Source organism: Moschus berezovskii, chromosome 6 (assembly GCF_049115385.1).
Source record: "Moschus berezovskii isolate FMDL1 chromosome 6, NW_MosBer_1.0, whole genome shotgun sequence".
Taxonomy (NCBI): Eukaryota; Metazoa; Chordata; class Mammalia; order Artiodactyla; family Moschidae; genus Moschus; species Moschus berezovskii.
Genome location: NC_142465.1, coordinates 32,437,737 through 32,448,629, shown reverse-complemented (window position 1 = coordinate 32,448,629; position 10,893 = coordinate 32,437,737). Strand labels below are relative to the sequence as shown.

The 10,893-nt window shown below is 41.5% G+C and overlaps 1 non-coding gene across 1 annotated transcript; it reads right to left on the bottom strand.

The window, feature by feature from the left end:
• Positions 1 to 305: 305 nt before the first annotated feature.
• Positions 306 to 378, bottom strand: TRNAE-UUC (transfer RNA glutamic acid (anticodon UUC)). Its single transcript has one exon. It is a non-coding gene; the product is annotated as a tRNA-Glu (tRNA).
• Between the last annotated feature and the right edge of the window lie 10,515 nt (positions 379 to 10,893).

Here is a 10,893-nt window from a genome sequence, read left to right as displayed (position 1 = left end):
GCACTTAAAATTCTTTTTCCACTGTCATCTGTTCTCTATGGTTTCTGATAAGACATTCACAGTCATTTGAATTACTTTTTCCCCTATATGTAATGGATTATTTTTCTCTGACTGCTTTCAGATTTTTTTTTCCTTTGCTTTAGATTTTACTGGGCAGAAATTTCTTTGAGGTTATCCTGATTGATATTCACTGAGTTTCTTGAATCTATCAGTTTGTGTCTTTTACTAAAGTTGGGAAGTATTGAGCTATTATTTCTTGAAATATTTTTCTTTTTGACCACAGCACACATCTTTTGGGATCTTAGTTTCCCGACCAGGGATTGAACCTGGACTCATGGCAGTGAAAGTGCCAAGTCCTAACCACTGGACCACCAGGGAATTCCCTCAAATACTATTTCTGTACCATACTCTTTCTCCTTTACTAATCGGCCTTTGATGATACAAATATTAGGCCTTTTGATATTGTCCAGTGGGTCCTCAAGGCTCTGTTCATTTTTGTTTTCCAGTCTTTTTTCTCAGTTGTTCAGCTTGGATAATTCTGTTGATCCATTTGCAGGTTCACTGACCTGTCATTTCAGTTACACTGTAGAGCCCATCTAGTGAATTTTAAAATTTCTGTCATTATATTTTCTGGTTTGGATTTTTTCATTTGGTTCTTCTTCTCCTTCTTCTTCATCTATTCTTTGTCAAGACTGTCTGCTTTTCCTTTTACTTCAAGATCATTTATCTTTATTTCTTTGAGCATGATTATATTTGCTTTTAGATCAGTTCAGTCACTCAGTCGTGTCCGACTCTTCGAGCCTCTATGGACTATAGCACGCCGGGTTTCCCTATCCATCACCAACTCCCAGAGCTTGCTCAAACTCCTGTCTATTGAGTTGGTGATGCCATCCAACCATCTCATCCTCTTTTGTCCCCTTCTCCTCCTGCCTTCAATCTTTCCCAGCATCAGGGCCTTTTCTAGTGAGTCAGTTCTTCACATCAGGTGGCCAAAGTATTGTAGCTTCAGCTTTAATATCAGTTCTTCCAATGAATATTCAGGACTGATTTCTGTTAGGATTGACTGGTTTGATCTCCTTGCAATCCACTTCGGTTCAGTTCCGTTCAGTCGCTCAGTTGTGTCTGACTCTTTGTGACTCCATGGACTGCAGCACGCCAGGCCTGCCTGTCCATCACCAACTCCTGGAGTTTATTCAAACTCATGTCCATTGAGTTGGTGATGCTATCCAACCATCTCATCTATCATCCTCTTCTCCTCCAGCTTTCAATCTTTCCCAGCATCAGGGTCTTTTCAAATGAGTCAGTTCTTCCCATCAGGTAGCCAAAGGATTAGAGTTTCAGCTTCAGCATCAGTCCTTCCAATGAATATTCAGGACTGATCTCCTTTAGGATGGATTGGTTGGATCTCCTTGCTGTCCAAGGAACTCTCAAGTGTCTTCTGCAACATCATAGTTCAGAAACATCAATTCTTTGGCGCTTAGCTTTCATTATAGTCCAACTCTCACATCTGTGCATGACTGCTGGAAAAACCATAGCTTTGACTAGATGGACCTTTGTTGGCAACATAATGTCTCTGCTTTTTAAAATGCTGTCTAGGTTAGTCATAGCTTTCCTTCCAAGGAGTAAGCGTCTTTTAATTTCATGGCTGCAGTCACCATCTGCAGTGATTTTGGAGCCCCCCAAAAAATAACTGTTTTCATTGTTTCCCCATCTATTTCCCATGAAGTTATGGGACTGTATGCCATGACCTTAGTTTTCTGAATGTTGAGCTTTAAGCCAGCTTTTTCCATTCTCTTCTTTCACATTCATCAAGAGGCTGTTCAGTTCCTCTTTGCTTTCTGCCATAAGGGTGCTGTCATCTGAGGTTATATAATTCTAACATCTTGAAGTTGGTATCTGTTGATAATCTTTTCCCTTGTGAGATGTTGAAATTTTCAAGTCTTTTTGTACAGGTTGACCCTTGAACAGTGTGGAGGTTATGGACACCAACCCGCATGCTGTCAAAAATCCACATTTAACTTTGTCATTGGCCCTCAGTATCAGCAGTTCCATATCTGTGGGTTCAGCCAGCTGGAGATTGTGTAGTATTATTGAAAACAATTTGTGTATAAGTGGATCCACGCAGTTCAAACCCATGTTGTTTAAGTGAAGAAGAGAAAGTCGCTTGCTCATGTCCGACTCTTTGTTACCCCATGGACTGCCATGGACTTGTCCAGGCAAGAATAGTGGAGTGGGTTGCCATTCCCTTTTCCAGGGGTCTTTCTAACCCAGGGGTCAGACCTGGATCTCCTGCATTGAGGCAGATTTTTACCATCTGAGCCACAAGGGAAGCATGTTAAAGAGTCATCTGTATATCAGTTTGGATTTATATTCTGATATTTAAAAAATTATATGAGACTTTCGATCTTGTTCAAATCCTATAGATTTGTTTGTTTATGTGATCAGGCAGTCAGTCTAGTTAGGTTCAGGCTGCAAATACCTGTCTGCCTTCTTTGGGCTGGAGTTCAGTATCAGTTTAGTTTTCAAAGTGCTATTTGCTGTGTTATTTGTATCTGTTCCAAGTGCATACCAGCCAGTGGCTAGTCTCCGACTTGGGCAGTGGTGTACCTTTCATGGGTCAATTGTCAAAATCTTCAGTGTGCTGTTTAGGGTCAGATACTTTCATGTGCAGCCTGGGGGTGATTCCTGGAGTTCACATACAGCTTCATTGAGCTCCCTCTTCTTCCTGTTGTTAACCCAGACTTTCCAGTTCCCAAAGGATTCTCCTTCTTGCTTCACTTGCTAGAAAGGTGAGACTTGAATTTCTCTGTTCTGCCTTGCACATCCTGTGGTTACCTTTCCCTTGAGAACCAAGTGACAGGAGGCTCAGGAAAGAAAACAAAGCAGTGGAGTTTCCTTCAAGGCTCCTTTTCTCTGGTCAGAGAAAAGGTTTTCCTTTCTGACTGCTGTTGTCATTGCAACTGCTGCCTAGTTGCCTTGAAGGTAGGGCGAGAGGACAGAAGGGAAACAGACAAAATCAGGGGGTTGCCTCTACTCTCTTTGACCTTTAGGGAATCCCTTTACTGTTTCTTGGGCCAAAAATGGAGGTCTTCTTGGAACTTTTTCTTTCTGTACCTGGTGCACAGTTCTGAGTTTGGGCTGCCTTTGAGCCAGGGCCAGGAGATACTCAGTTCAGTTCAGTTGCTCAGTCGTGTCCGACTCTTTGCGACCCCATGAACCGCAGCACGCCAGGCCTCCCTGTCCATCACCAACTCCCGGAGTCCACCCAAACCCATGTCCATTGTGTCGGTGATGCCATCCAACCATCTCATCCTCTGTCGTCCCCTTCCCCTCCTGCCCTCAGTCTTTCCCAGCATCAGGGTCTTTTCCAATGAGTCAGCTCTCCGAATCAGGTGGCCAAAGTATTGGAGTTTCAGCTTCAATATCAGTCCTTCCAATGAACACCCAGGACTGATCTGCTTTAGGATGGACTGGTTGGAGCTCCTTGCAGTCCAAGGGACTCTCAAGAGTCTTCTCCAACACCATAGTTCAAAAGCATCAGTTCTTCTGCACTCAGCTTTCTTTGTAGTCCAACTCTCACATCCATACATGACCACTGGAAAAACCATAGCCTTGACTAGACGGACCTTTGCTGGCAAAGTAATGTCTTTGCTTTTTAATATGCTGTCTGGGTTGGTCATAACTTTCCTTCAAAGAGCAAGCGTCTTTTAATTTCATGGCTGTAATCACCATCTGCAGTGATTTTGGAGCCCAGGAGATACTAGAAGAAGCCAAAAAGGAAACTCCGTAGTGGCTCAAAACTTCATAATATTTTAAGCCATGGTTTGTTTTCTCTGTCCACCAGCTATCAGTTACTTTTTAGATGATCATGGAGCAGCTTTGTCTATCCGTGGAGTTTAGCTGAATTCCTTGGGGGAAACACTGTGGAATGTACTTACTCCATCTTAATTGGAACCAGAAACTTAGGCTATTTATTAGACACATTTTAAGAGAGGACCAAGCTAGGGACAGAAAAGACGGTGGCTTCAAGGCAGGTTATCAGTCCTGAAAGATCAAGTGACTGGACTAACAGTCCTTAGGGTCCCTAATGGAGAAGACTCCCCAAGGAAGGACTCCAGTGTTTTTGGTTCAGTGTGCTCTTTCTTCCTTCTTTTTAATTTTTGGATTTAAATTAAAATTTAAAAAGAGATTGTATTTCTACTCAGTACAAAATCTGGAAGTTATAAAGGGAACGAAGTTAGAGAGGTACTCTACCTATTTATCCACTGGCCACCCAGTTCTTTTCCTGGAGGCACCCATGTACCAGTTTCTTGTGTATCCTTACAGAGATATTCCACACAATACCGTATATAAAATGGGAATAAGTGTGCATATAGTAACAAAAACAGTGTGCTATGCACACTGCTCTATGCTTTGCTTTCCCACTTAATATGTCCTGGAGACTTTCCATAGCAGTGTCTACAGAAGGCCTCCTTCTTCTTAGCAGCTGTGTAGAATGCTATATAAAGAATATATTATGATTCATTTAATGAGTCCTTTATTGATAGACTTTATTCCACCAATAAATGTTTATTCAGTCCTTTGTTATTGTAGGAAAGTTGCATTGAATATCCTTGTATACCTATTTGGCATATGTGGGGCAGTATCTATAGAATAAATACCTGGAAGTGACATTGCTGGGCAGGAAAGTATGTGTGTTCACTGAAAGTTACCAAGTTGTTAATAGCATATTGATATCTTATTTCATACAACTGCAGATAATCCGTCAGTTTTTTAAACCTTGGTAAGGAGAGGACTCGGAGAAGGCAATGGCAAGCCACTCCAGTACTCTTCCCTAGAAAATCCCATGGATGGAGGAGCCTGGTAGGCTGCAATCCGTGGGGTTGCTAAGGGTCGGACACGACTGAGCGACTTCACTTTCATGTTCACACATTGGAGAAGGAAATGGCAACCCACTCCAGTGTTCTTGCCTGGAGAATCCCTGGGACGGGGGAGCCTGGTGGGCTTCCGTCTATGGGGTCACACAGAGTCGGACATGACTGAAGTGACTTAGCAAAAAAAAAAAAGAGAGGACTATTAGATGACATAATAGAAACCTTCATATAATCTTAAGTCTTTCTCTATCTCTGGCTGATATCTAACTCTGGTTGTGCCTGTTTTTTTACCAACATGATGTGGAAGAAAAGGAAAATGTGCTAATTGGCATTTTTCTTCCTTTCTTGTCCCTGTTACTCTAGTAAGAGACATGCCAACAAGCTATGGGAAAAAAAATATTGTAAAATTACTAAACAGGAAATATCCAAAAGGAAGGCTGTGACAATCAAGAGGATGTGGATGACCAACTGATGGGACAGTCAGTTCCAAATCCTCAAATGTTGGTTTGCGTGAAAGCCCTTATTCTGAGGAACATTTTGTCCATCATGTGTGCTTACATATGTAACCATGCCTGTATAGGTAGGTAGAGAGGGCAGAAGAAAGCTGTTATTATTCACTGTACTGATGGTGAAACAGAGGCCCTACAAATATAATGATTTTTTTCTGACCCCTGGATCACCACATTTGATGTGAAAAAGTTGCATGTGGGGCAGTCTTGGAGACATAGTTAATATAGATACCAAGGAGTTGTCACTTCAGGTTTTTTTTGATGATTTATGGTGTTTATTTGAAAGCAAGGCTTTATTGGAAAATCTGTATGTCAAATTTTCCAATATGATGGAGCATTTTGCTAGTAACCTTCCTTTTGATCCTTTTGACATGACAGCTGAGACTAGAAATCAGATCAGTGAGGTGCTCAAAAATCTTCATAATTACTTGGCTTTGACTGTGTCATTATCTGCCTCAATTAATTTTAATAAATAAAATTAGCTATAAAATTGATTTAAAAAAAGACTTTTAAAAAACTTTTTGGGGTTTTTTTGTTTTGGCATCTGGACAGGGACTTGAAAAGACTATTTTTAAAGTGAATGATGTGTGGCTTTCCAAGTGAGAATTCTAATTGGGTAGATTATTAAGTGATGGAACTGGTTTGGGTAGCTCTTCAGATAGTCATCTTGTTTTTAATTTTTATACCTTTAACCCTATGTTGTTTGATATTTTTGGATGGGCATGTATAACTTTTTAAAAGAAATGTAATATAGTAGAAAACAAAGGAAAACAGCTATCTTGGAAGGCTGTGTGTTTAATACAGTGAAACAGTTGTTACATAAAATATTATTGGCATTTCTTGTTTGAAATTTCCCTTCAAACCTATTCTACATCAGTCCAAAAAAAAAGGCTGTAGAATCAGATAGCACTGTGGGTCAAACTGGGAAAGTAAAGTGTGAAAATTCTTACAATGACTTGAGTAGAGCAGGCTTACTGGAAGATGCTGAGGATGGCTCATGGCATATCCTTGATCTTTCCTGAGATTGTGGCTTTCCAGAGTAATGCAGTAGAGGAAGGACTCAAGAAACTTTTGATTGTTTAAATGCTTTATCTTTTACTTTTTATCATCATAAAGTTTTGTGACCTCTGCTTATCATATGAAGCAAGTTTATCAAGAGTGCTTATCATAAACTTACCATGTCTGTTTGGGTCTATAATTCTCTTTTAAACTTTACCGAATTTAGATTTAGACATCAGAGTCAGTATGCATCTTTCTTAGAAGGCAGCCTATGAATTCTCTGAATTTTAAATCAATACCCTAAATAGTGCTGATTTTCATTTCAGTTCAGTCGCTTAGTCATATCCGACTGTTTGCGACCCCATGAATCACAGCACGCCAGGCCTCCCTGTCCATCACCAGCTCCCGGAGTTCACTCAAACTCATGTCCATTGAGTCGGTGATGCCATCCAGCCATCTCATTCTCTGTCGTCCCCTTCTCCTCCTGCCCACAATCCCTCCCAGCATCAGAGTCTTTTCCAGTGAGTCAGCTCTTCGCATGAGGTGGCCAAAGTATTGAAGCTTCAGCTTTAGCATCAGTCCTTTCAATGAACACCCAGGACTGATCTCCTTTAGAATGGACTAGTTGGATTTCCTTGCAGTCCAAGGGACTCTCAAGAGTCTTCTCCAGCATCACAGTTCAAAAGCATCAATTCTTCGGCAATCAGCTTTTTTCACAGTCCAACTGTCACATCCATACATGACCACTGGAAAAACCATAGCCTTCACTGGATGGACCTTTGTTAGCAAAGTAATGTCTCTGCTTTTTAATATGCTATCTAGGTTGGTCATAACTTTCCTTCCAAGGAGTAAGTGTCTTTTAATTTCCTGGCTGCAGTCAGCATCTGCAGTGATTTTGGAGCCCAAAAAAATAAAGTCTGCCACTGTTTCCCCATCTATTTCTCATGAAGTGATGGGACCAGATGCCATGATCTTAGTTTTCTGAATGTTGAGCTTCAAGCCAGCTTTTTCACTCTCCTCTTTCACTTTCATCAGGAGGCTTTTTAGTTCCTCTTCACTTTCCACCATAAGGGTGGTGTCATCTGCATATCTGAGGTTATTGATATTTCTCCCGGCAATCTTGATTCCAGCTTGTGCTTCTTCCAGCCCAGCATTCCTCATGATGTACTCTGCATATAAGTTAAATAAGCAAGGTGACAATATACAGCCTTGACGTACTCCTTTTCCTGGAACCAGTCTGTTGTTCCATGTCCAGTTCTAACTGTTGCTTCCTGACCTGCATATAGGTTTCTCAAGAGGCAGGTCAGGTGATCTGGTATTCCCATCTCTTTCAGAATGTTCCACAGTTTACTGTGATCCACACAGTCAAAGGCTTTGGCATAGTCAATGAAGCAGAAATAGATGTTTTTGTGGAACTCTCTTGCTTTCTCCATGATCCAGCGGATGTTGGCAATTTGATCTCTGGTGCCTCCGCCTTTTCTAAAACCAGCTTGAACATCTGGAAGTTCACAGTTCACGTATTGCTGAAGCCTGGTTTGGAGAATTTTGAGCATGACTTTACTAGCTTGTGAGATGAGTGCAATTGTGTGGTAGTTTGAGCATTCTTTGGTATTCCCTTTCTTTGGGATTGGAATGAAGACTGACCTTTTCCAGTCCTGTGGCCACTGCTGAGTTTTCCAAATTTGCTGGCACATTGAGTGCAGCACTTTCACAGCATCATCTTTCAGGATTTGAAATAGCTCAACTGGAATTCCATCACCTCCACTAGCTTTGTTCGTAGTGATGCTTTCTAAGGCCCACTTGACTTCACATTCCAAGATGTCTGGCTCCAGGTGAGTGATCACACCATCATGATTATCTTGGTCGTGAAGATCTTTTTTGTACAGTTCTTCTGTGTATTCTTGCCACGTCTTCTTAATATCTTCTGCTTCTGTTAGGTCCATACCATTTCTGTCCTTTATCGAGCCCATCTTTGCATAAAATGTTCCTTTGGTATCTCTAATTTTCTTGAAGAGATCTCTTGTTTTTCGTTCTGTTTTCCTCTATTTCTTTGCATTGATCACTGAGAAGGGCTTTTATCTCTCCTTGCTATTCTTTTGAACTCTGCATTCAGATGCTTATATCTTTCCTTTTTTCCTTTGTTTTTCGCTTCTCTTCTTTTCACAGCTATTCGTATGGCCTCCTCAGAGAGCCATTTTGCTTTTTTGCATTTCTTTTCCATGGGGATGGTCTTGGTTCCTGTCTCCTGTACAATGTCACGAACCTCCGTCCAGAGTTCATCAGGCACTCTATCTATCAGATCTAGTCCCTTAAATCTATTTCTCACTTCCACTGTATAATCATAAGGGGTTTGATTTAGCTCATACCTGAATGGTCTAGTGGTTTTCCCTACTTCAATTTAAGTCTGAATTTGGCAATAAGGAGTTCATGATCTGAGCCACAGTCAGCTCCTGGTTTTGTTTTTGCTGACTGTATAGAGCTTCTCCACCTTTGGCTGCAAAGAATATAATCAATCTGATTTCGGTGTTGACCATCTACTAATTTCCATGTGTAGAGTCTTCTCTTGTGTTGTTGAAAGAGGGTATTTGCTATGACCAGTGTGTTCTCTTGCCAAAACTCTATTAGCCTTTGCCCTGCTTCATTCCATGCTCCAAGGCCAAATTTGCCTGTTACTTTTGCATTCCAGTCCCCTATAATGAAAAGGACATCTTTTTTGGGTGTTAGTTCTAAAAGGTCTTGTAGGTCTTCATAGAACCATTCAACTTCAGCTTCTTCAGCATTACTGGTTGGGGCTTAGGCTTGAATTACTGTAATATTGAATGGTTTGCCTTGGAATGAATAGAGATCATTCTGTCGTTTTTGAGACTGCATCCAATACATTGTAATGATGATCTGGTAGATAATGAGCTCTCAAAACTGTTGACAATGAGGGTGAATGTCAGGTGTGCTCATCATTTCAGATACTTCATGCAGAACCTATGCAGTTATTTGAATGCAGACTAGGACATTGCTGCCATCGGTTTGTGTACACAGTGATGCTTCTGGGAATAATTTAATCTGGACACAGAGAAACTGGGATAGTTCAGCTTTCTTTAGTTCTGTGTCAGAGGCAATAGTGAATAAGAAGGAAGGGGCAGAGTCTTAGTCACAGCTCTAGGCCTTTTATAGCAGGCCTGGGTCCAGACCAGACAAGTGAGAATCCCAGAAGAGGCCAGAGTTCTGCTGCATGGGCAGAAATGGCCAGGGAGCCCTACTTGCTTTCATCGGAGGTATGGGAGAGAAGGAAGGCATTCTTAATCAGAGATAGAACTTGTAGGCCTATGTGTTCTGTGCTTAGTCGCTCTGTCATGTCCGACTCTTTGCAACCCCATGGACTGTAGCCTGCCAGACTCCTCTGTCCATGGCGATTTTCCAGGCAAGAAAACTGGAATGGGTTGCCATGCTCTCTTCCAAAGGATCTTCCCAACCCAGGGATTGAACCCAGGTCTCCTGCATTGCTGGCAGATTCTTTACCAACTGAGCTACAAGGGAAGCTCATGTAGTCCTATACCAGGAGGATTATTTCTGCCTCTGATAGAGAAGCACCAAACCGTGAATGTGATATGGGAATGCATTTTCTTCATTAACAGAAAGAAGTATCATTACAGTAGATTCAGTTTATAAGATAACATGTCAGGGGCAGTTCACTTCCTCTCCGTAAAAAGATATGCCCCAAAATGTGACCCTATATTTCTGTTATACAGAAATCTTGCAAATAAAAATTTAATTAGTAAATTTTTCCTCACTAATTTGACCCTACATTAGCACTGCTGTTGTTGTTTAGTTGCTCAGTCATGTCTGACTCTTTGCAACCCCATGGACTGTAGCTGCCAGGCTTCTCTGTCTATGGCATTTCCCAGACAAGAATATTGAAATGGGTTGGCATTTCTTTCTCAAGGGGATCTTCCCAACCCAAGGATTGAACCCAAGTCTTCTGCATTGACAGCAAATTCTTTACCACTGAGCTACTGCTGCTGCTGCTAAGTCACTTCAGTCGTGTCCGACTCTGTGTGACCCCATAGACGGAAGCCCACCAGGCTCTCCCATCCCTGGGATTCCCCAGGCAAGAACACTGGAGTGGGTTGCCATTTCCTTCTCCAATGTGTGAAAGTGAAAAGTGAGCTACTAGGGAAGCCCTATTAGATTATTTTAAAAAATCAACTTTTAACTTTGGAATCACTTTGGATTTATAGAAAAGCTGCTGCAAATATAATTCAGAGAGTTCCTGCATGCGTCACTCACGTTTCCCCCAGTGTTCACATCTAACGTTACTGTTATGCATTTGTCAAAACTAGGAAACCAAAATTGGTGCATTACTGTTAGATTAAACACTTTGGATCTCACCCAGGTTTTCACTAATGTTCTTTTACATTCCGAGGTTCAGTTCCGTGCATCTCATTGCATTTAGTCATCGTGTCTCTGTCCTTAGGCTCCTCTGGTCTGTGACAGTTTCTCAGACTTTCCCCGTTTTT